Source organism: Odocoileus virginianus, chromosome 3 (genome assembly GCF_023699985.2).
Source record: "Odocoileus virginianus isolate 20LAN1187 ecotype Illinois chromosome 3, Ovbor_1.2, whole genome shotgun sequence".
NCBI classification, from domain to species: Eukaryota; Metazoa; Chordata; class Mammalia; order Artiodactyla; family Cervidae; genus Odocoileus; species Odocoileus virginianus.
The window spans coordinates 47,443,191-47,467,010 of NC_069676.1; the positions used below are offsets into that span (position 1 = coordinate 47,443,191).

Here is a 23,820-nt window from a genome sequence, read left to right on the forward strand (position 1 = left end):
GAAAGCTCCACTGACCTGTAGGAGATTGTTTTTTAAGTGAAATCCTATTAAACTCAAAACAGTTACGAAAAGCAAGGTGAAAAACATGAAGCTGTTTCTGTATTCCTTTTATTCTGAAGGACTTACGTCTTAGGTGAAAGTTATGACCAACCAGATTAAACTCTACCCACATCCTGTATTTTAAGGTCTAAGTTTAACTGGTCAACATTTAAATGGATTGGAGCTATTAGTAAGTAACGTGTGATGGGCTTTGCTCCCAACTCTTTTACATCTCCCTGCCCTTCAACCTTCATCTTTCAGCCCCTCTTTCTCTCTTCCATATTCTTTGGTTTGTATGTGGTTTCTCAGTTAATACATAGCTAATAGCTCTTATTTTTCTTATGTTTTTAACTGCTTAGGTCTATCTGGATGTAAGGGTGAAAATTCATTTGATGGAAATACTTGTGTATATTTAAAGACCCAGTTGCTCCTCTGGAGCTTGTACGTTCAAGAATGATTAATCTGTGTAATAAACTGATTACTACAGTCATTACATATAATTTGTGTGAATAGGCTTTTTGATTTTAAGAACTTTGTCTAGCTGAGCTTAGTGGTGGATTTTCTCCCACCTCTGAAATGTTTTCACTTATACTGGTTGCACTTCAAAATCATGAAACAATTCCAGTTTACATAGTAAAAAGTATATCTTGAAAGTAATTTTATTGAACAAAAACACATAAGCTTAAAAGAATTTCCATGAAACATGTGCAGTATTCCAGGAACATGACTGTTACATTAAAAATTTGCTTTATTATTGAAATTAAGCTGAATTTCACCAAAACCTTGTGACATTCTTTTGGTACATAGGACACAAAACAAAGGCATTGCTGTTTGGTAAGTTAAGCTTCTGTGACTGTGATTGTAAAAGAGCAACATTGACCAAACCTGGGAAACTTGAGCACAATCTTGTATTGGAGAGTCTACATAATTACATTGCAGGATGTTCATCCAATTTTAAATTGTACTGTATGTGGCTTTTTGAAGTCTTCCCTTGACGCTAGTAAAATGTAGTTTGAAACTTGTAAACAACCGTGTTTGCCAGAAACATCATTCATGTGAACTAGGCAAGTTACCGTTTTTCCCCCCTACTTCTCCTAATCTAATTGTAAACCAGGCTAGCCTGAAAGCCATGGCTGATGTTCTCTAGCTGTCAGGTTCTTTCAAATGCATCTTTACACTCTTGCACAAAAATTGAGGAATAAATGTCCACTGCTTTTGGTTTAAAACTTGTTTAAGTTGTCTTATCTCTCAGTGTCACTATATCTCAGAACTAAAGTGTGATACTCCAAACCTTTTAAAGTGCTGCATTTTAGCTGCTGGCTACTTATTAGTATTTCTGGTATCCTTGACTTTGCAAAGAAGGTTTGACTGTTAATAGTTGTGGGTAAAGGAGTTAGAATTGAGCTCTAACCTAGAATTACCCTCATTCTCAGTATCATGGGTAAGTGGGAATTCAATTTTTGACTGTTGACCATGGATTAGTTGCGCAGATCCTGAAAGCCTCATTCTGTGGTCATCTTACAGACCAGCCAGCTTATTACCATTTATTAGGCCATAACATAGATATTTTTACAAGAGTGCTTTTAAGTCAAGTGCTAAAGTAAAAGTCATCATCCTGGTGTTCAGGTGCTGAATGAAACATAAGGCCTTTGAATGCAATTGGTCTTGCTCATTTGAGGTTGGAACATATGTTGTCAAGTTTGGTTGTATATTCCTTGGCCAAAATGAAGTCTCAGTGAGGGAGGCCATCTTCCCCACTCACAAAAAAAGTGTGTCATTTGGGATGGGTCTCATCTGGGATCATGTTGCTTTTTATAGAGCTGTCTCTAGTTTTATCACAAAAGCTTGTTTGCAGTAGATTTGATTATCTTGGTGAGGCATTGGTTACAAGGGAATGTCAAGTGTATGGATTGCTTTGCTTTTTTTCTTTTAATTGAAATATAGTTCATTTACAATGTTGTGTTAGTTTCAGGTATACAGCAAAGTGATTCAGTTGTACATATATATTTATTTTTTCAAATTCTTTTCCCTTACAGGTTATTATAAAATATTGAGTATAGTTCCCAGTGCTATATAATAGGTCCTTGTTGGTTATCTGTTTTTTGATGTAGTGGTGTGTTATATGTTAATTGCTTTGCTTCTCAACAACATGGAGCACTTGATCAAGTTATGGTTGAAGCAGTCTCTTTCAGTAAAACTACATGATTTCAGATACTCAACATACTCTGTTACTGGCCAGTGGCCATTGTCCGCTAGTTTCTACATTTTGGGTAAAGATTTGGAAAGAGGACTGTTGGTAGGGGAGTGGCAGGGAGGTCTATAAGAGAGAAGGATATGGTGGTCAAAGAGAGGAGTCCATGTTCTCTGCACTAACTTAGCAAATGAAGCATTCCTTTTCTGCTTCCAGCAACTATAGTATTCCACTTTTCCAATCATTCCTCTTTGCCTCAACAAGTTATTTTGAGCCCTATTGTGAGGAGAAATGAATTATTTCTAAACTACAGTTGGAGAGCCTATAAACCGCCCCTTGACGGCAATTAAAGTGAAACTGGCCTTGTCTGATGTGCTGTATCATACCCCTTAACAAATCCAGGAGGTAGGTTTTAGTGGAAGAACTTTCTTCAGTTCCTAGGTCTTCTGAATTATGAACACATCTTTCCTTCCTTCCTACTTAGGAACAGCATCTTTGTTACCCCTGCAGGAAATTGTCAGTCATGTTAGGAACCCGTCTCCTTTTGATTCCATTTATGAAATGGTCTTTAAGTGATGGGTTGTTACAGTGAGTGTGGTGTTATATAAGAGAAAGCAGATTTTTTTTTTTTAATTTGATGATGCAAAGCACAAATGCTGACTTGACATAATATTCACACAAAGCTTTTTCTCTTACGTTGTTAATAGATTTGTAAATCCAGGGGAACTGTTATAATCACTATATAAAACATATTATCATTTCAAAAGTTTTTTCTAACCCATTTCTTCTTTATAGTCTAAAACATCTTCGTTATATGTGATAAGATAGAGCCACAAGAAGTTAGAGGTACCCAGGACCGGTCCAACTTTCAGCCAGTCAGTTTGTCATGTGGTAGCTCCCAAACATAGAACTTTGAACGTGCTGAAAAGCCACTCAGGATCCTGGCTGGGCCAGCAGCCTGGAGAAGTGTGGAGAAAGCATATTTTTAATATGAGAATAACTATGAAGGCAGCAGTCTATCAGAACATATATTCATATCCACCCAAGAAGAGAAATAAACTTCCTTTGGGACACTCCTAGAGCCTGTTTCCTATTTCCTTATTACTTTTGTGTGTGCTTAGATGAAAAGTGGCTCTGAGTTCTCAGTACCAAATAAAAGCCTTCCTTAAAAACCTTTTCCTAACCTTAGCCCCAACTTTTCCTAACCTAACCCCCAGCCTTACTCGATCTTCCCAACCCAGGGATTGAACCCAGATCTCCCTCATTGCAGCTGGATTCTTCACCAGCTGATGTAAGTGGTTGCTATTGAGGCCCCTCTGAGTATTTCCAGGCCAATTCCTGGGATGGGCTTAGAAATAATGAAAACTGGCCATGGGATCACTTTGTTAGAGTGACCCCAAAACAAATACGTTCCCCCATTGTTGCCATATTTTACCCTAATCAATATAAGTGGAAAAACTCAAAGATTGAGACTAACTATACAACTTTTAAGGCCTCTGGCTTCAGTGTAACACAGTCACCAGCCAGCTTTGCCTTTTCTCAGTGCCTTTTCCTGGGCTGGTTAAAGAAGAGGTAGAGTTGGACATTTCTGTGACAAGTGATTGCTTTTCATCTTTGAATTTTTTGTGGAGCTGCATCTTAACCAGAACAAACGTCAGATGCCTGCCTTCAAACTGCCTCTCATCAAATGAAGAACTATATGAAGGTCTTATCACCAGAATAGCAGTTTAATAGTTTTCTGCTGTGTGGGGGTTTGTTTGTTTATAACGGTCCAGTGTGAGTTGTTAGTAGAATGGCCTTTTCCAGGGCTGGGGTTCCGGATAACCTGACAGTGCACACTGAAAACAAATGGTTGATCACTTGGAAAAGTAAAGAAGAAAGTTATTAAGTGCCCAGATCAGGCCTCCGGTGACTGATGTCCAAAGAAGAGCAGTGCCCACTTCAGTCAGTGTGCTGTGTTACTTTTCAGACTTCTCCAAGGACATGAGCGGAGACAGCAACCATTTTCCCAGGCACCTCGCTTCTTGCCCTGAGACACTTGTTCTCCTATTTGAATTTCTTCCTAAATATTTATGAATCTTGACTCTTAAAGGATACTCCCCTACCATAAATTGTAGGGCCTCTTAGAGAACAAGAGTTACGAGTAGGGAGGGTTTGGTGAGCTTTTTCACCCTTGATTTTCCATAGGAAATGAAGGTAGCTGTGGAAGCCCCACAGCTGCTGCTGCTTAGACCATCTGACTTGGAGGTTTCTAGAAACAGTACACAAATACAACCTGACAATTGGGCTCCAGAGCCAGCTCAGGGGTGAGAGATGTTCCATGCTTGAGTTAGCAAATCTAGGTTAACTCCCTGACAGCAGGGGCATGGGATCTTCCTCCAGCTAATTGAGGGGTAGTACTGGTTCTTCTGGGCAGTGTCCCCTCTACCTACATTCTACATCTCTGCTGTCTTTGAAAGGTGTGGCTGCTTGCAGGGTGTTGAAGTAAAATTTGGGAGCTGGCATTTCAAAGGTGCCCAGGACTTTCAGTCACCTGCTGCAGTGTAACAGAAGGAACCAGGGGAACAAAGGCTTTCTGAGACCTGCCAGAGAAGTTGAGCTTTCTCAAAGGATGGCTCTGGGTCATCTAAGCCTGGCCCTTCTTTGGAGGGGACAAAGAGTAAGGGGGAGGTTCTAGTGCATTGTAAAAGGTTATGGGGTGGGTACTGTTTTTAATTTCTAAGCTGGATAGAAAGGATACTTCCAAGTTTTGGGTGTAAATTTTGGGAAGAATTTGGCAGAATTCCTCTGTGATTTCTCCTCATAACACCATCCCTGGGTTCTCCCCTGCTTATCCTGTCCCCTGCCACCCTCTGACTTTAACTAACAGTTGGGTAGGTTTAAGTTTCTGTGCCCTCAGATGGGGAGGTGACTGAAAGGGGCTTTTGCTTGGGTAGAGAGTGAGCTGTGTCCGAGTGGATGCTAGTACCTGAGTTGCCAGCAGAGGGCAGTGGTGATCTATAGCTGTAACAATCATGCAGTGGGTGGTCAGTAAATCCGCTTGGACAGAACCTGGAAGGGGCTTTTGTTGGGCTGGGGAGGCCTGTTTGGGCTTGGCTTTGTTTACAGATTATCCAGAACTGGGTGGCCGGTGCCTGGCTCAGTTACGCTCCATCATAGCCTTAATCACAGTAAGGAAACAGGTTAGTGTTCTAGCCCAAGGTCTGCCAGAAGTATCAAGCCACCGTTTCCCCTCAGCATTGGTATAGTAGCCATGTGCATGTGTGTGGACAGGTTCGTAGGGACCAGGCCAGGACCTTTGCCACCTAGCTTTAGGTTGCATGGGCACAAAGACCTGTTACTTTATGTGAACAAAGGGACCCCATATTTCTAGTCCTTCTCTGCCTGGTGCCTACCATTAACCTTTCCCCAAAGATTAGGCAGCCAACTAGTCTTGCCTGCCTACTTACTCTGGGCAACCAGGACATGACTTCATACATGAGGGATAGAGGCTGAGGACAGGACTAACAGAGCTGGGAGTGGTAATAAGACCTGGGAAATGTTATTCCCTTGTCCTTTTCAATCTTATCTTGTGTTTGGGGGCCCCACACTCCCCAGTCTTCCAGCCCAACAGCTGTGAGCCTCCAGGGCCACTACCCAGAAGCCAGCTGCCTCTTCTTGGGGAATTCTTTGAAATTCCAGGCTTGGCCATCTGGGTATGCAAATATCTCCAGATTTGCTGAGCCCGCCAAGTGGCTGAACCCCAGGCAGAGCTGTGAGAATTTAACTGCTACTACCCCCAGATGGGGAAAACTGCCTAGGGGCTCTTGGTGCATGGAACCTGTGCTTTTACCTATTGAGAGACTCTTAAGAATGGTAAAGGAAAAAAAAAAAAAAGGTAGAGGAGTCCTGGGGGCTCCCTAGGTCCTGCTTTAGTTACTAACTGTATAAGGGATTTTGCATCCAAAGGTTGAGTTGGGAGACCGTTGGAGTCCTCCTGGAGTGTGAGGCTCTCAGCCCTGGAATAAGGAGGGAAGCCTTGGGTCTGGTGTGGCTGAAAGGATGGGGGCTATCTGCAGGGAAAGCATCTGACTTCCTACCATGCTAGATCCAGGGAATAGAACTGGCTTAAGCAGCCCAGAGTAGGGCCAGCAGTCTGGCCCCCAGAATGCCTTGCTTTCTCCCAGGCCTCCCCCTGGGGCTGGTTATCTGGCTGTAGCAGGAGGAATGTGTGCTCTGAGTGGGGAAGGGGGGGGGCGGCAGGGTCAGGGCAGAAACCTGGGAATGTGGACTTACTGCCTGCCTCTGTCCCTGTTGGAGGGAGGGAGCCATGGAGAATGTGGCTGACAGGCCCCAGGCGTGGGAGAGTATAGGCCTGCTTGTGTGTGTTTGTGCGGGAGGGGGCTGCTCATGTGTGTAGGAACTTGTGAGAGTGTGAGAGAATTGTGAGCATGGACATTCCTTAGTGTTTATGCATATGGGTGTGAGCCTAAACTGTGTAGCCTTTGAGAAACAGAAGTCAAATCCAGATTTGAATCACAGGCCCATGACACTTCAGTTGTATATTCTTGGGCTACAAATTTCTCTCTTTTGTTTGGCTTTCTCATCCAGAAAATGGGCACTTGACCCAGCCTGGCCCATAGCAATGCTTGGTGGAAAATAGCCTTAACATATTAAAGGCTTGGGGCTGCATGTGAATGCTCCTGGATTCAGAGAAGTTGGCCTAGGTAGTTGCACATCTTTGCTGGACTCATAGAAGCCAGAGGATTTTGAGCAGGACCATCTCCCAGGAAACCCAGGGACTTGGGGCATGTTGTCTGGGCCCATTTCAGACCTATGCCTTACATACCCATTTGGGCAAGGCCTGCAAAAATTTACCTAAAAAACAGGTAGGCATTTAGATGGACATGCCTGGCCAGCCTGTGTGTCCCTGCACAGAGTCTGTGTCTGTTTCTTTTGGGGGACAAACGAGGGGTCCAGCTACCCTTTCTAGTGAATAAAAACCTGGAATGGGATGCTGGGAAGAGCAGCCTCCAACCACCTGGGAGTGGGGATGATGTGGAAGGAGGCCAAACCTCCCCTGCAATTGTTTCTCCATGCTACCTGAAGGATGAGAATAAGGGATGAGAGATAATTGTAGCCACTGCCCACAGCCCAGGATCCTTGCTTTCCCCGTCCTAGGTCACAGGCTACCTAGTGGTTCTGCAGCTCTTTTAAAGAGTGCCTGTGTGTGTGTGTGTGTGTGTGTGCACACGCGTGCAGGAGGAAGGGAAATACCTGCTCTGGAAGGGGAGCAGGTATTGGAATCTTGGATCAACTGGCAAGATTTGGGATCCAGGCACAGAGGTTCAGGGATTAGTCAGTTACACAGCCAGATGAGAATGTTTGAAGTCTTTCCTGATGAAACATTTAGGGGGCGCTCCCTGGCTGCAAGTGATTACTGGAAGCCCCTGGGAGGGCCCAGGCCTTAACTGGAGGAAATGAGGGCTCCAGCCCAGCTAGCCCTACAACTGGAACCACAGGAGTGGCCTATTAGGGTGTGTTGAAGGATCTTGGCCTTGTTCCTACATACATGTACCACTGGGAAATGGTGTTTGGGGATTGGGGCTTGGGTTTTTCAATCTGGGACCAGTCCCCTTTCCTGATTTAGATTTGTAATAGAGAGGGCTCTGGAGCTGATGCCTCTATTTCTGTATGAGAAATGAAGCAATGGAGAGACTAATTTGCCATGGTCTTTAAAGAATTTGTATGGGAGGTTCTGGGACCCTGTTGTAACAGTGTATCATTGTTGGGTTGGAGGCGCTCAGTGTTCTCAACCTTGTGAGAGTGGCAGGAAATGGGGCCAGTAACTGTGTACTAGTTGAGTTGTACTTGATGAGAGATTGGAGGTGGTTTCCCCACCAAAGCCCCAGAGTGTGTGTGGCCATCGTGGCAGTGTACTAAGGGAATTGGTATGTGGGACCACTATGTGAATGAGTACAGCAGTTTGAGTTTTGATGCTTGGATTGTATTTCCCAGGTGCGTGTAATGGCTGAACTAGTTTTGTTGCTGAGATGAATCAGATTTCTGGAGAGGGATGGACCTATCTGGAGAGAGGGATATTATTAAGTAGTTATAATCATTATATTGATATGACTTAATTAGTATACAGACATTAAAAATAATCCCAGTACCCACTGTGTTTTGAATGCTTACCAGGTACTTGGCCCTGTACTGTCTAACCTGCAGTAAGTAGCTCATTGGTTCTGTAAGAACCCTCAGAGTTAATGCTGGTTTGCCTGTGCCACAATGTTTATTTTCCCATGTTATATTCATATTGAGGGATAGGATTCAGTTGCATATGTTGTCTTAGTTGCTGAAATGCAACTTGTGGCAGTGTGGGGCCCTGTTGTATACCTAGGCTCTATCCTTTTGGGTTGCCAATATGGGGCACTGTTGTTCTTAGTTTTAAGACCCAATTTGACAATGTTCTTTGAGGTGATATGTGGCTATGTGACTTTTTTGCTTTGTTGTGTGACTTTGTTGTGCAGCCAGAGTATGTGACTCCCTTCTGTCATGTAGTTGAGACCAGCTAGTGGAATATATGACTTTTGTGTCTTGCTGATAATTGTGGGTGTCTAGTGTAGGATCACCGGTTGTGGTGGTGTTGTGAACTGGTTGTGTGATACTGTGGCTGTATTGTTATTTGTGTGTGCTCGTGGGAACCATTTGTTTGACCCCTTGACCTCCTGCCATAACTTGTGTCAGACACTGTAGTAGCGTGCAATAACTCCATGTGGTGAGTGTGCTTCCTTGGTGGGGGCTGTGGCCCATAGTGACCCATCCCTGTACAGATTGTGTGTCCATGTGACCCAATGTGCCGCTGAGCCCCTTTTGGGGTCTGCGTGTTATTTGACCTCAGCCGTAGATGCCCCCACCTCCGCCAGCCCCTCTGCCCCTCCCCCGCGCCGCCCGCCCGCGCCGTGCAGCGATCGATCGCCATTGATTGTCCCTGACGAGCTGCTCCACTTTCCAGCCAATGTCAGGAGGGGGGATCTCCGCCGCCCTGGCGGTGTCATTTCCACACACTCCCTGGGCTGCCGCCAGTGCGGGCGCCACTAAGAGCCGGCCTGGATCGCCCGGAGCGCGGACCGCGCCGCCCACACCACTCCAGGACGCCCGACGGCGAGGCCTGACCAGCGGCCCCCCCCCCACCCCCGCCGCGGGCCCGCCCCCCCCCCCACCCCCACCTCCGTCTGCCAGGCCTGCAGGCCTGCGGCCCTGCACCCAGACCCTCCTCCCTGGGTGGGTGGATGCTGTCGATACACCAGTTTGAGCTGGCCCCGGGGAGGGTGGGGGCACGCTGCTTTAGCCAGTGTGCTCGGGTGGGGGCGTGAGGGCCGTTTCCGGCGGGCGGAGGCGCCTGCGGGCCAACTTTGCCTCGGCCCAAACAGATGCTAATGATTTTCCGGGAGGCGCCGGTTATCTCTGGCCCCAGCCAGCCAGTGCTCGGGCCTGGGCCTGGTGTAGCTCCCCACCTTCCCCTTCACCCTTTCTGACCCTCGCCAAATGACCACCTGGCCCCAAGTGGACAGTGGGGGTCGCAGGCTGCCCGGAGCGCCCCCAGAGCTCTGGCTACAAGAATATTTGCTCCTGTTCACCCAAAATGCTGCTGCATCCTCCTCTGAGCCCCTTCCCGACTCAGGTCTCTGCCCCTCAGCGCCCAGTCTGAATAGGGGAAACTGAGGCTCAGGAACGCCCAATGCAAAGTCATGCTGACACAGCGCCTGCCGGGCTGAGTGGGTCATGCTCTTTCGAGGCCACCCTGTCGGGGTCGGGGACTCACAGCCTTCCTGGTCCCCCTTTGCCCAGGGGCCAGAGCCAGTTTCCAGGCTCCCCCTTGGAAGTGCTGACGTGGCTTTGGGCAGCTGTCTGGGGCCGGGAAGCGGGGCAGATGTCACAGCCCAGGGGAGGAGGCGGCTCCAAGGGGAGGGCGGGTAGGGCCTCTTGCCTGGCGAGACACGCCTCCTCCCCTAGCCTGGGGTTGTCTGGGGCTGGGGCACAGCCACTGGCCAGGCTGACCCGCCTCCAAGTGTAGCTCCAGCACCTCTGTGGCAGCTGACAAGCGCTGTAACTTCTCTGGTCCTCTTCCTTCCCCGTGGAGGAATAGAACAGCACCTGCTTTGGATTAGTGTGAACCTCAGGTGAAAGCAGAGGTGTGTAAAGCCCCCAGTCCAGTGCTGGACACACTGTTCCCGCTCAACATGTGTTATTTATTATTACTATTGTAAGTGGGAATTTGGTGTGTCCAGAAGCAAAACCGAGTCCTGAGAGTGCCAGCTGGCTTCAGAGGTCATTCCAGCCAGTCTCCTGCCTTGGTGCCCCTGGCCTGCATTTCTCATGCCTGTCTAGCTTTGTTTCTTCTCATTGAAGTGTCAGCCCCCCTCAGCTCTGCCTGCTGCCAAGCTGCCCCCACCCCCTCTTATCGGTGTGGTTTCCGCCTATCTGGCCACCACATTGGGTCCCTCGAGCAGCACAGCCCCCCTGGGAACAGCAATCGATGGGGCGGAACAGCCTCCCTGACAGATGGACCCACGGAGGCTGGGCTGCTTCAACAGAGCTCCCTAGGAAACCAGAGACAGGAGCGGAGACACCGTGGCTGCCTCCTAAATAGAAGTGGGAGGGGGCGGAGAGATGAGGAGGAGGCCAAAGCTTGCAGCCAGCCTCAGGCTGAGCCAGCCCCCTGGGGGTGGGCCTGAAGCGGTAGGGCAACCCCTAGGCTTTTCTATAGGCCCAGATCCTCTTGAGGGGAGGGCTCTGTAGAGCTCCCTTGGTAGGTAGGATATGTCCAGAGTCCCTCTCTTGGGCAGGTGAAGTTTTGCCATGCACCCCCCCGCCCCCACCATGGGCACTTTTACTAACAAGCCCAGAGGCTGGTGGGTAGGTGGGTAGGCAGGTGGCTTACCACATTCCTCAGGCCACAAGGAGCCTGTGAACCCAGAATGATGGCAGAAGGACCTTTTCTGCTCTGCCTGTGGGGAGTAAGAAATGATGAGCCTTGTGTGTGTGTGTGTGTGTGTGTGTGTGTGTGTGTGTGTGTGGATGATGAGCCTTGTTGTGTGTGTGTGTGTGTGTGTGTGTGTGTGTGTGGATGATGAGCCTTGTGTGTGTGTGTGTGTGTGTGTGGATGATGAGCCTTGTGTGTGTGTGTGTGTGTGTGTGTGTGTGATGAGCCTTGTGTGTGTGTGTGTGTGGATGATGAGCCTGTGTGTGTGTGTGTGTGTGTGTGTGTGATGAGCCTTGTGTGTGTGTGTGTGTGTGTGATGAGCCTGTGTGTGTGTGTGTGTGTGTGTGGATGATGAGCCGTGTGTGTGTGTGTGTGTGTGTGTGTGTGTGTGTGTGTGTGTGTGTGTGGAGGATGCCTCCTGTCTCCTACCAGACTCCAAGATTAGTCAGGGTTTCTCAACCTCAGCATTAGTGACATTTTGGGCCATTTGATTCTTTGTCCTCTGCATTGTAAGATGCTTAGCGGAAGTTGTGACAACCAAAAATGTCTCCAGATAGTGCCCAGTGTCCCCTGGGAGGCAAAATCAGCTCAAGTTGAGAACTGCTGGTCTAACCTGAAGACCAGCCCCCTTGATTGAAAGGTGTGGCTAAGACCTCATGGGGATACCATGTATCCTCTTAAATAGTGAGTGTAAGGGAGGTTTCCAGAAAGGCTCTGCCCCCAGCTGCCTCAGGCCCAGCAGGGTGGGAGACACCCTCCCCCACCTCCCCATGGCCCCAACTGCTAGGTTGGAGGGAACAGAGCTTGCCTGAGACGGCAGGGCTTTTGGCGTCACTGCTCAGCTGCACCAGGCTTGGTGCCAACACCTTACTGCTGAGACTACGTAGCGTGGGGGTGGGGGAGTGGGGGCGTTCATGGGGATACTCAGGCTGCCTGGGAGACCTTCTGTCCAGCCAGCTTGAGATGAAGGGAGCCAACATGGATGATCAGCCTCCTCCCTTCCCTTGGTGCCCTGGTAATGTCTCTGCTGCCTCCCTTTAGGCCTGTGTTGGTTTGGGAGTAGGTCTAGCAGGCCTGAGAGCCAGTGGGGGCTACTGCCTGGAGTAGGAGGATTGTGGACACAAGTCCAGCGGGCACAGCTGGGCCACCTGAGTGCTGAGCTCCCTCCTTTAGGAAAGGGAGAGAAGAATACAGTGTGGGCTGGCTAAATGGTACCTGAGTCCCCTCAACCCAGAAGTCCTTGAGCCAGAGGACTGGGGAGGCAACTCCCTCTGGAGTCATTTACCTTTTCCTGCTCAAGCAGACAGGCAGACATTGAGGAAAGGGAAAAATCTTCTAGAACACAGTCTCACTCCTCGGAAGTCCCTACTTATGTCTAACCTACTTCCTTTCTTCCTGCAGTATGTGCTCTATCCTAGCTTGTGTGATTTAACCCCAGCAGAGTTGGGGCACAAGATTACAGGTTCTCTGGCCAGGGTATGCCTTTATTCCTCAGGAGAAGCACCCCGCAGGAGAATTTTCAGTCGGAATAAAGGTCAATGGGTCCTGGTGTGGGTAGAGGGATGAGGGTGCCTAAGTGGGCTCAGCTAAGGATAGAGAGAGGCATCGGTGCTAGTTGACAGACCAGGGCCTACAGAGAGTTGGGTTGCACCAAGATACATTGAACCCTAGAGCCTGCGGGGTTCTAGGGTGGGGAGGAGGAAGTGGCAGGGAGATGGGCAGTGGCTTTGTAACCAGAGATGGCAAGCCAAGCGGTCTGAGGCGGCAGCTTGGAGCTGGAGTTTAAAATAGCGCCTCGGCCTGGCCGGGATCAGATTCAGGTTCACCCACAAGGCAGTGTGGCCACCACCATCCGGCTCGGGTTTCTTGCCTTCCCCGATGATTTAATGGAGGAGGTGGCTACCCAGGCAGGTAGGCCTAAGAAAAGGGGTCTAGGCACTGCCACTTCAGTCCCCTGAGCAGGTTCTTGCCTGTCCTTTCTCCTCCACACCCACCCCCATGGGACAGATTGCCTTCACGCCCTCCTTCCTCTTCAGTAAATATTTGACACCAACTGAGGACCAGATACTGGACAGAGCATGGAGGTGAGTTAGGCCTTGCCTTTACTAAAGCCCACAAGTTTTGGTCCCCAGGAGGGGGAAGGTGATGAGTATTCCACAGAGACTCCATGATGTCCTAGCCTCAATCCTGAAAGTCCTAGGCATGAGGAAGCAAGGGGCAGAAGGACCTCCACAGGCTGCAAGAGAGGAGAGTTGGACCTCAAAGAAGTCTTCTGTTTCTTCCTAAGAAATGGCTGTGGCTACGACAGAGGGGAAAATGTCTTCTCCAAAGCCAGTGATCATCCTTGAAAATTCCCTAGGGTGGTCCTCTCCCCCAGTGTTCCCTGACCTGCCCCCTCCCCCAAGGCAGAGCCCTCAGACATAGATCTGAGAGCACATTCTGGTCCTTCTCTGTCCACATAGAGTAAACACTTCCTCAGGCCACCCCAAGGAATAGGGCAAGGGGTCAGGGGATGTGAAGCAGGGAGTCCCCTCTAGTGTTTTGAAGAAAGTAGTTCTAGCCCTGCCACATCCTATTGTGCTTTTGGAAAGTGGGGAAAAGCTACTTCAGTCAATAAAAAGTTCCAACCAGGGACTTCCCTGGCAGTCCAGTGACTAAGACTCTGTGCTCCCAGTGCAGGGAACCCAGGTTCGATCCCTGGTCAGGGAACTAGATTCCATATACTGCAACTAAGAATTCGCATGCTGCAACTAAGACTCAGCACAGTCAAATAAATAAATATTTAAAAAGTTCTGACCATAATCCCTCTGCTCCACTCTCCCTGCTAGAGTCTTTGGGCCCCCAGGGGCAGTGGCAACTTCTGGGGAGCAGCTCTTGGGGCCCAGCAGGTATGGTTTCTCATCACTTTGCCCTTCTTCCTCATCTATGAGTCTGAGGTGGTAACACAGCAGGCCAAGAGAGCTCCAGGCCAGATCTAAGTGGAGCACTAGCCAGCTGTCCTGACAGAAATCACATATGTCTAAAAAAGCGTCTTGTATATCTTAATGATTTCTCAACAGCCCCTGATTGAAGCGTGCTCAATTTAGCCATGTCGTAAGTAACTTTTTATATTTCCTTGGGGAATCATTTCACTTATGAATCTTTTCTGAATCTGCAATCTCGATTAAAAGTTGATTTTTTTTTTTCTTGTCTCTGTCTCCTTAGTTTCTGAGATGTTTCCCTAGTGAAAAGGGTGGTAGCACCATCAATCCTCTCTTGTTAGTCTGTCTGGGTCAGGAGAGTTCTTCCTGAAGGGTCCAGGAAGCAGTAGTCAAACCTCTTCTGTGATAGCACCTGGGGCTTTGTGACCTGACGGGGAGCTGCCCTGGCTGAGGGGCTTATAGAGAGGTTGGGAGCATTGCCAGTCTCCTGCCCACATACACTCCCCTACCAGACCCCCTACACACAGCGTTACACTGGGGGGACTGTCTAGCCCATTCTGCCTTTAGAATGTCTCCTCACCTGTAGTTTAAGAATTTAATAAGGAGACAGAGAACCCTTCAAGGGTTCAGCTTGAGAGCATACAACAGATTTAAATCCTGGCCCTGCTCCTGAACAGCTGTCACAGCCTGGTAAGTGCGTCTCTGGGAGCCTCAGTTTCCCTATTTGCAAAATGAGAATATGATGGCTAAATAAATGACCAAGGAGATAAAGAGTTTAGCATAATATCTTCAGAAAGGCAGCCTTTATTTCTCTTGAGGGAACCCCAGCACCAGGGAGCAGGGCTGGAACAATGCCGAGGGTCCTATCCCAGTTCCGAACAGTATCTAATTCTTTTCCCTAACCACTCATTATCTAGTCCTAGTGACACCCCTTGGGGTAAAGTGGTGGGACTGGCATAGTTATCTCCCTGAGATTAAGGGTCTGGTGGGGTTGGGACTTGCCCAGGGGCTGTCCCATGAGGCCCACCCAGAGTTTCTGACTCCTGAGAGACAAAGGTCAGGGCTACAGTGGGAAGGCTGGAGGGCAAACTAGGGTGAGAAGCTCTGAAGTTAGAAGGGCCTTTGCCATAGACACTGTCCCCATATACTCCCCTCCCCCCACCTCCCTCCAATCAGGGGAAGGATTTGTCCAGGTGCTGGGACCTCTGGCTCTGACCTCTAACCTCCTCCTCTGCCTCCAGTGGGCTTTCTGAGTCACAACTGGGGGTGGGGCTGGGGGACAGGCAGCAGAGGCTGCTCTGGGAGTTAACGATTTACAAGGGGCCCCTTCCTGAGGCCTCCCTCCTCACAGGCCAGGCAAGGCAAGCAAGCAACCCCGTGACAGCCCAGGCGACTAGACACAGAACCAGTCCCGCCAGTTCAAAGAGCAGTTCATCCGGGGCTGACCCCCAGGCAATTGCCTGAGCACCCCATTCTCTGGAAGAACAAAGTAGGGCTTGGTAGGGGAGGTCTGGTCTGGGGAAAGAGGCTGGGTCCTGTTTTTAAAGTCTCAATGCTCTGCCTTCTGGGGCTAGATCTGTGAGGGGAGGCTGAGCCCCACCTCTTCCACCTCCAAGTTTTCTCCCTATCACACCCCCAGAGCCTGTAGATCTTGGGCGGAGCACTTTCTGGCCAGGCTGACTTCTGAATGCCCAGGGCACACACACCCTCACCCTTTGTTCTGGTCTACCGTCTCCAGATTTGGGATGCTGTGTCCTCCCGTCCCCCAAGGCCCCATTCTGTTACCTCGGGATCCCTCCCTCTCCCCATGATTCTGAGGGCCATGGAGCCACACAGCTTTGGCCTCTGAGTGCACCCAGTCCCTTCCCACTTCCCATAGGAGAGACAGCTGAACCATGATTGTGCCTAGAGAAGTCGAGAGTTATTGTCATGGGCATGACACCCCCAACTGTCCCTGCCCCTCTCTCCTAGTCACATTTGACTGAGTTCCCTATTTCCCCGGGTCTGGCAGAGTATTGGGCTACTTCTGGTTGTGTGTGGCACATGTGTAGCTGTACCTGGGCAAGCAGAACTACAAAGTGTGACATGCATGTATTGGCCTCGTCTTTGCTCCCTCCCAGCCTTACCCCAGAGTCATTTTGTTCTGGGACTGGAGAAGTAACCCTTCTGCTGGCCTTTTCCACTCTGTTTGCACAGCTCAGGGCCAGGCTGGGCCACCAAACTGACTTCTTAGGGATGGACTGGACCTTGACCTCCTAAGACACAGACCTAGCTTTTCTGAAATTTCCTTCTAGTTTCAAACTTCTCTTGTCCCTTCAGAGGTCATGGGTTCAGCAGTGGTACCTAAGGGCCAATGGTCCGTATGTGAGTCCTGAGATCCCAGAGGCCTGGGCCCATGCCTGGGCAGTCAGGCATCTCTCTTCTGCCCATGTTTGCACCCCCAGCCCTGCTCTGGGTGAGGTGTAACCGCCAGCATAACCCCACGGAAGACTATCCTGCACCCTGCCCTGAGGCAAGACTCCAAATGCCCTGGCTCTCATTTTCTGTGATAACAGATGAGGGAACTGGAGCCTCAGTAGAAGGGTATGCCAGGCTCTGCATTGACCATCTAAATTGGAAACCTTAACTCCCACACTCCTCTCCAGGCAGCCATTCCAAGCCATTGGATGTTTAATCGGTGACTGACATCAGCTGATAAGTGAGTGGTAGTAATGGAAAAGGTAGATCCCTCCTACAAGGTATGGGTTTAAATCCTGGTTTTGCTACTCTGTAACTTTAAACAGCTGTGTGAGTCCTAGGATTAAGCATATTCACTGAAAGCAATTAGTATGGTGCAAGACACATAGTAAGTGCTCAGAAAAATGGTGGCTACAATCCTTATTACTGGTACCTACTTAGTGCCAGGCTTCAGGCCCAAAGCAGGTAGGGGACTCTCCCCTGCTCTCAACAAATGTTTGTGGATGGCAGTAGTGAGGGGACAGGAGACAAATGAGCAAATAAAAGCTATTTCTGTGCAGTGTGGTCACTGTGGCCATAGGAGGGGACAGATGCGGGGCCCCAAAGCCAGGCCACAGAGTACAATTGCTCAGTACATGCACTACAAAAAAGCCAGCTGGCAAAGGGAGCAAGGAAGACTGGAAGACAGTTCATGACCTGTTGCCAAATGGGGGTACCTATACCTGCCAAAAAGTGGTGGTTTTTTCTGATTTGCACAAAGGCTAGTGCTGGCTCTGTAGAGAAGCCAAACTGAGGTAGGGAATAGAAGTCAGAGAAGATTCCCAGTTGAGTGATAACATGCTCTTGGTCTTCAAGGAGGACTTCAGGAGGTGAGCTTGATTAAGACCCTTCTGGTCAGAGGGAACAATTTGTGCAAAGACATGCAAACTTAAAGGGAAGTTTTGGGGTGTCTGAAAGAACCGCCTGTGTTGAATGGTGTTGGTCAGCAGGGCTTAGGAATTGCAGGGAAGAACAGGACCAGTTAGGGAAGCCAGACTAAGTTTGGGCAGGGGCTTGAGCTGAGCCCAGTGGGCTCTGAGGAGTCACTATAGGATGATGACCAAGGTGAATCCCAGACAGAGAAGCTTCACTAGGCCAGCAAATCTCAGGGGTTAGGAAAACAACTTTGGTGCCTGTCTCATGTGCCTGTCTCATGTCAGTTTCCTCATCTGAAAATTGGGGACGCTACCACTACTGGGGATGATGTAAGGATTAAATGAGATAAGGTGCCTTAACTGTTTAGTTTAATGCCCTGCTCAGGGTGAAGGCTTTGTAAATGCCAGCTATGGATATTCTAACCAGAACAGGAGAGCAGGATCCTACCCAGAAGACAGGGCAGGTGGCTGTATGGCTCTTCTCTCCCCCACAGGTACTGGAGACTTATGAAAATTGCTTCCTAAATCTAAGTTGATTGATTGAATAGCAGTGTGAAATTCAAATACTTTTTGGAAGGAATACTTTTTGGAATCCCTTTACTTCTTGTGGAAGGGGCACAGGGTGGGGATAGTCACCCCCAAGGTGATAGATAGTCACCCCCTGCCCAATCCTTACTGGGTGTCTCCCCCTTGTCTCACTCATTATGGTATAGAGTTCTACGCAGATGGTTTGCACATGGCATTTCCTGTGCATGTTGCATTTTCCATGTGGACAGTTCTGCCACTCTCCTCTCTGGTTCCTATCTGGGGTGGAGAGGTGAGGATCTGGGTCTCCCTCCACTTCTTAATTTCCAGGAGAAGGGGAAGACTCCAAGGTTGACTCTAAACTGGGCCAGACTTATACAAACACCCCATCCCTGAGAAAGTCACCATTGGGATCACTTGACTCATCTCCATTGCAACCTGCAGCCCCTTGGCATTTGCCAAGTTGGGGAGGGTGGACAGACGTCCTTGGGGGAAAAGTGGATATTTAGTAGTAATTCCCTAAGGTGGAGCTACTGTCCCCCACACCCCATGAATTTCAGCATGAAGCTTTTTTCAGGTGTGCAGGGCCTGATTCCACACTCCCCCCTAGGCTGCAGTTCCCTGATGGCAAAGTTTCATTTCTTGGGTCCTAATCCTCTGAGGCCTGCTGCTGACTCCTCGGGAACAAGTCCCCCCTCACAGTCTGGGCCTGAGCTTCCTCAGAAAAGGTAGATCATGATGGGCTAAGTGTTTGCAGATCTTTGGTTATCTTGGCATGAGACGCCACCTCCTTTTTCCTCATATAGTCAGGTGAGTGTCCAATACAGTACCTGACACTCAGGGTTGGCCAGAATGTCTGCCTTTAAGCAGTTTAGGGGTGGTAATCTAGAGGTATTCATTTGTCTTCAAACTATGTTCTCAGAGCAAGTACCTTGCTTTCCTCATGTGGTATGTTTGGGGTGGCTTTGAGGAACGTTGCTGGAGAGGGGAGGCTAAAGCTTCCCCCCAACTTAGGAGCCATTCCTTCACACACAGTTGAGAAAACACTTCTCAGCATTTGAGGAAGGGAGGGGGTGTCCACGAGAGGGTCACTCACTGTGGCCTTGGAGGTCAGGGCAGGTAGACAGGAAACACATTCCAGATGAACCCTGCCCTCTGACACCTCCCTCACACCCCTACCCCCTGGCTGGGCCAAAGTCCCAAAGCCAAATTTAGAAAGCTTGGAAGGTGGGCATCCACAGGCTGCTCCTGTGAGACCCAGGCCCCAGGTGCTGTGACACCCAGGCAAGCAACACCAAAGAGAAGAGACAGTGAGGTGGGAACTGCTTCCACTTCTTCCACTAAGACTGCTCCTGTGACTGGAGGCACCCGGGCTGCCACAGTTAACTCCCAGTTATCTGGGCCCCAGGCTGTATCTTTTAACCCTAGGTAGACTTCCTCAACCACCCTGCCCCTTTCCTGCTAGGGTCTCTCCTCTGGGGGCTGTTTTCTCTGGCGCAGGAAGCACAAAGCCACCCCCACGAATTCCACAGAACTGAAGAAACTTTCCACTTGGGGAAAGACCTGGGGCTTGCGCTATGGGTCTCTGAAGTGGCAAGAGGTCGACACATGCAGCTTTAGGATTAGCCCAAGCTGGGCAGATGGAGGGGCCGGTGAATGACGGTGAGGATGTGCGGGGCCAAATCTGAATCCACTGGGCTTTTATTCCTTCAGCCAGTGTCTGTTGAGCATGGCGCTGTGCTAGGCACTGTTTCAGGCTCGGAGTTCACAGGCCACCGTCTCAGAGCACCACTGTGTGGTCGCTTTAACTTCAGGACTCAGTGTTTTGGTTGGGGGCGGCGTAGCAAACAAAATGTCCTTTCTCGAATCAGTTTCTTCATCTGTGTAATGGGAACAGGGACGTCTGCCCCCTTTCTCCCTGGGAACTAGAGCCCATTGAGTATGGGAAAGCGCTCTGGGAAGAGTGGAATCTTTGAACACGCGTCTAGTTCCAAGAGTGCTCGGCTACGAGTACCCGGCCCCACGCGCACCTGAGCTGAGAGGCGCGGCCAAACCCTCCCTACTGGTCCTTGTAGCTTCGCGGCCGGCTGGCGAGAAGGGGCAGAGGGATGGCGGATTTCCCCGTAAGGTGCGTCTTCAAGCCCATGCACTCCTCACAGAACGCGTGAGGTCCTCTTATTTTTCGTAAAGTTGCGGGAAAAGAGGTGAAGACCGGGCGCGCTGGAGAGCTGAGCCTGGGCCGACCTCGTCAGAGCGCGGGGAGCTAGAGGCGCAGTGGCTGCGGCTCCGGCCTCAGAGCCTGCGGCGTCCAAGTGGCCAGAGCTGCGTCGGGAGGGAGGCGGAGGGAGGAGGGAGGGGAGCCGAGGTGGCGGCGGCGTGGGGCGGGGGGGTGGGGGGGGGAGAGGAGGAGGGAGCGTGGAGTCCGGTCCGGGTTTTGCCGGCAGCCCCCGGGCAGCGTTCAGAGCTCCTGCCCGGGCGGGCGCGCGGCGGCGGAGCCTGAGCGGGGATGTAGAGGCGGCAGCAGAGGCGGCGGCGAAAGCAGGCGCCCGAGCCGAGAGAGAAGAGCAGCCGAACCTTGTTCCCCGAAGCCGGGCCCCGCGTCCCAGCCCTGCCCAGCCCTGCGCCCAGCTATGCGCGCCGCCTGCTGAGTCCGGGCGCCTCACGCTGCGCCCTCAGCCAGCCGCTCCGCGCTACGCTCGGGGGTGATTAGTTGCTTTTTGTTGTTTTTTAATTTGGGCCGCGGGGAGGGGGAGGAGGGGCAGGTGCTGCAGGCTCCCCCCCCTCCCCGCCTCCGGCCAGCCGCGGCGGCGTGACTCCGGCTCCGGACCCGGGCACGGCGGGCGGCGCGGCTGGAGCGGAGCGCACCGCGGCGGCGGTGCCCAGAGCGGAGCGCAGCTCCCCGCCCCGCCCCTCCCCCTCGGCCTCGCGGCGGCGGCGGCAGTGGCGGCTTGGACGACTCTGAGAGCCGGTAGGTGTCGGGCCACGGCCCTCCCCCGACCCCCCCGGAGGCCGGCCCCCTCCCCTTCCCCGCCTACCTCCCTCTCCTCCCCCGGGGCCCGGTGCGCGGCCGGGGCCGGAGTTCGCTGCAAGTCTGCGGAAAGTTTGGCGGCGCGGGCTCCCCAGAAGTTCAGGTGCGGAGAGCCAGGGAAGGGAAAAGAGGGGTTCGTGTTTGGGTGTGGCGGGGGGGCGCCCGTATTCGGAGCCTCGGGGGCTAGGAGCCCTAGCTCCGGTGATCGCTCAGTGGCCTCTTCTATACTCAAGCCTCCCCAAGCCGCAGTCAGCTCGGTCGCAGATCACTGAGTTCAGACAAAAAGAGGGGTTTTAGGGTCGGGGACGGAGGCTTGGGCGCCTTGGATTGGGGCCGGGGCTCTCCCTGCGGGGTACTGTCCCCTCCCCAAGTACTCGAGCTTGAGGGCACAGGGGCGGCGGGAGCCCGTGTCTTCACCTCTCGGCGCTGGGCTCGCGCTCCGTCTGCGGGGGCGGCTGATTGGAGATCTCCGGCGCGCACTCCCCCCAACAGACCCCATTCGTAGTACTGTCTTTTGGGGGCATTTCTCACTGCTCTTAATGCCCTGGACGACGCGCGGCTGAGTCTCCCCCTCCTTTTGGAGGGGGCGGTGGCCACTTCTACATTTCCCCTCAGGCTCCTCGCCCCCGCTGCCCGCGGGGTGTCTGGCGGGCAGATCAAGTTTGACCTTTTTTTTTCCGTCACAGTATCACCCCCGACCACCATTGCTCCCCGTGGCCTCTCTCTCCCTTCCTCCCTAGCCTTAGGGAATCTTTCAGCCTGTCTCCCGAGCCCCGCGTGGCCAAGCAGCATGCAAAGCCAGGGAGGGAAAATGGGGGTGTTCTTCTAGCTGCGGAGCTGTGGGAGGCGGGTGTCCCAGCCGCTTGCTTCGCTGCTCTGGCCCCAAATTTACCCGTGAAGTTTGGCCCTGAGCCCCCCCCCCCCTCCCTCTTTGCTTCCCCAGAGCGAGGGGCCGAACCGCCGCGAGAAGAATGTGTTAATTTTCTTGCTGGGGGAAGTTGTCCTCGCCCGTAATGGGCTGCTTTCCGGCGGGGAGCGCGGGGTGCGCCTGGCTTTGTTTATTTGTAGGATCCACAGAAAGTGAGTGACCCCGGTTTTTAAATGGGGGGCCGCCTCCCGGGACCTGTCAGAAGAGCTGAAGCGCCCAATGAGGGAGCAAAATCGCTTTTCGGTGCCCCCACCTCAGGAATCGGAAGGGGTGCGCGGAGTTGGGCTGGTGCCACGGGCTGCTAGGAGGAACCAGCAGATTTGGGGTTTCTGTAGGGACTCATCCGGGAAGACCTGCTCCCTGTTGTCTCCTGCGACGGGGGTCTGAAGGGTTGGCAACCGCGCCCTACTTTGCCCCCTGGACCCTGGGTGGTCTGAGAGTCTCTTCTTCGGATAGAAGGGGCTGAAGCACGGGGCGGGGGGTTCTGGCGAGCCAGCCTCTTGACCTCCGCCTTTCCCTGCGCCGCAGCCGCTGTTCCGAGTTCGAGGTTTTGTGGTGGGCCGGCTCCCCGCCCCCCCCCAGCCACCCCCGCCTCCCCGCGTTTGCGCAGGAAGCGCTGGGGAGGGGGCGTGTGCGTTCGTTCGGCCCTCGCCCCCGCCGGAGCCGCCCCAGGGCGGCCGGCAAACAGAGTCCCTTTCAAGTTTTCCGCTGGGGCCGCCTGGCGGGGGCTGCGTGCGCGGTCGCTGCGGACTTGTTTGGAGCGCTATTTGAACGCCCGGCGCCACCTCAGCTGCCCGGGCCCGCGGGGGCGGGAGGCGGGGGCCGGGGGAAGGCTCTCCTTGCAAGTAAGAGCATTTCAATTAGACGGTTTTAGGGGGCGTGCTGGCCGAAGCTTGCCCTAATCCCCCTCCCGAAAGACCCCCCCCCACACACCCCGTACCCTAGGTGCCTACCGTCTTAGGAAACCAGGGACTGAGACCCGAAGCCGCCTCCCAAACGCCTTTTTGAGAGCGATGCGGGGAGACTGAGGCCAGTGCTACCTACTACTGCGTAGTGTTGATTTAGCAGTTTCCCTGGATGAGACTCAAGCAAGAGCTGGCGGGGTGGGGTGGGGGGGGGGGGGTAGTGGCCCGCTCTGCAGCTGTCACCCCCTTCCCAGAACGGAAATTGTCCTCTCTCCCTGGGGAGGAGGGAGAGGGGGTGATTTTTGCCCAGGGAAGGGGTGGGAACAGCTGAGGGAGGTTGGCCTCTGGGTTCTCAGTCCTGGGGCCCTTGGTAGAAGCCCACCCCTCCCACACCCTCACCTCCAATCCTGGCAGGAACCTGGGACTCTCCCGGGGAAGCAAGAGCTAGCCTGGAGCCTCCTTCTCCCATGCCACCTCCCTTTCCAAGGTGGGGGCAGAGGTTCCTCTGCAGAAGATAGACCCTTGGCTGACTGGCTGTCCGTTGGCGCCTTATTTATGTGTGTATTTGGGCCCGGCTGTTTTCCCGGCTCAGCAGGTGACCCTGGCCGGGGCCTCCTATCTCTCCCCCGACAGAGCCTGTTGACTTACCCGTGGGCCAGCGGCCTCGTCTTTATCACGTGAGGCCTGGAATGTCCACCCGGCAGGGCTGGGCTGGGTGGGGGAAGGGAAGGGAAGGGGAGGATTCTGCATCCAGGGCCCAGGCCAGATTAAGCCTGTGTTCTGTGGGTTCCTACTGTGACCCCAACTCTTGCTGCCTCTTTTCAGCTTCTACCCATTTGCCAAATGAGAAGCTGAGGCTCATAAGATTGGGGGGGGGGGCAGGTTTCATCTGGATAAAGAAACAAGTCTATGGAAATTAAAAACCCTGTTTTCTTTAGGACCTCACT

At 52.0% G+C, this 23,820-nt stretch overlaps 1 protein-coding gene and 1 long non-coding RNA gene across 3 annotated transcripts in view; one reads left to right on the top strand and one right to left on the bottom strand.

The window, feature by feature from the left end:
* Window positions 1-42: 42 nt before the first annotated feature.
* LOC139034397 (uncharacterized) lies at window positions 43-23,029 on the bottom strand. Its single transcript, XR_011486863.1, has 2 exons — window positions 22,922-23,029; window positions 43-3,188 (listed from the first exon to the last, which is right to left on the bottom strand). It is a non-coding gene; the product is annotated as an uncharacterized lncRNA (long non-coding RNA).
* CXXC5 (CXXC finger protein 5) overlaps window positions 20,435-23,820 on the top strand; it is a 34,856-nt gene continuing 31,470 nt past the window's right edge. Inside the window, exon 1 of one of the 2 annotated variants that reach the window (XM_020908440.2) lies at window positions 20,435-20,980. The gene's annotated coding sequence lies outside the window, so the exon portion shown is untranslated. Of the gene's footprint in view, window positions 20,981-21,042; window positions 21,144-23,820 lie in introns of those variants that run through there. The other variant, XM_020908438.2, reaches the window with a different exon arrangement.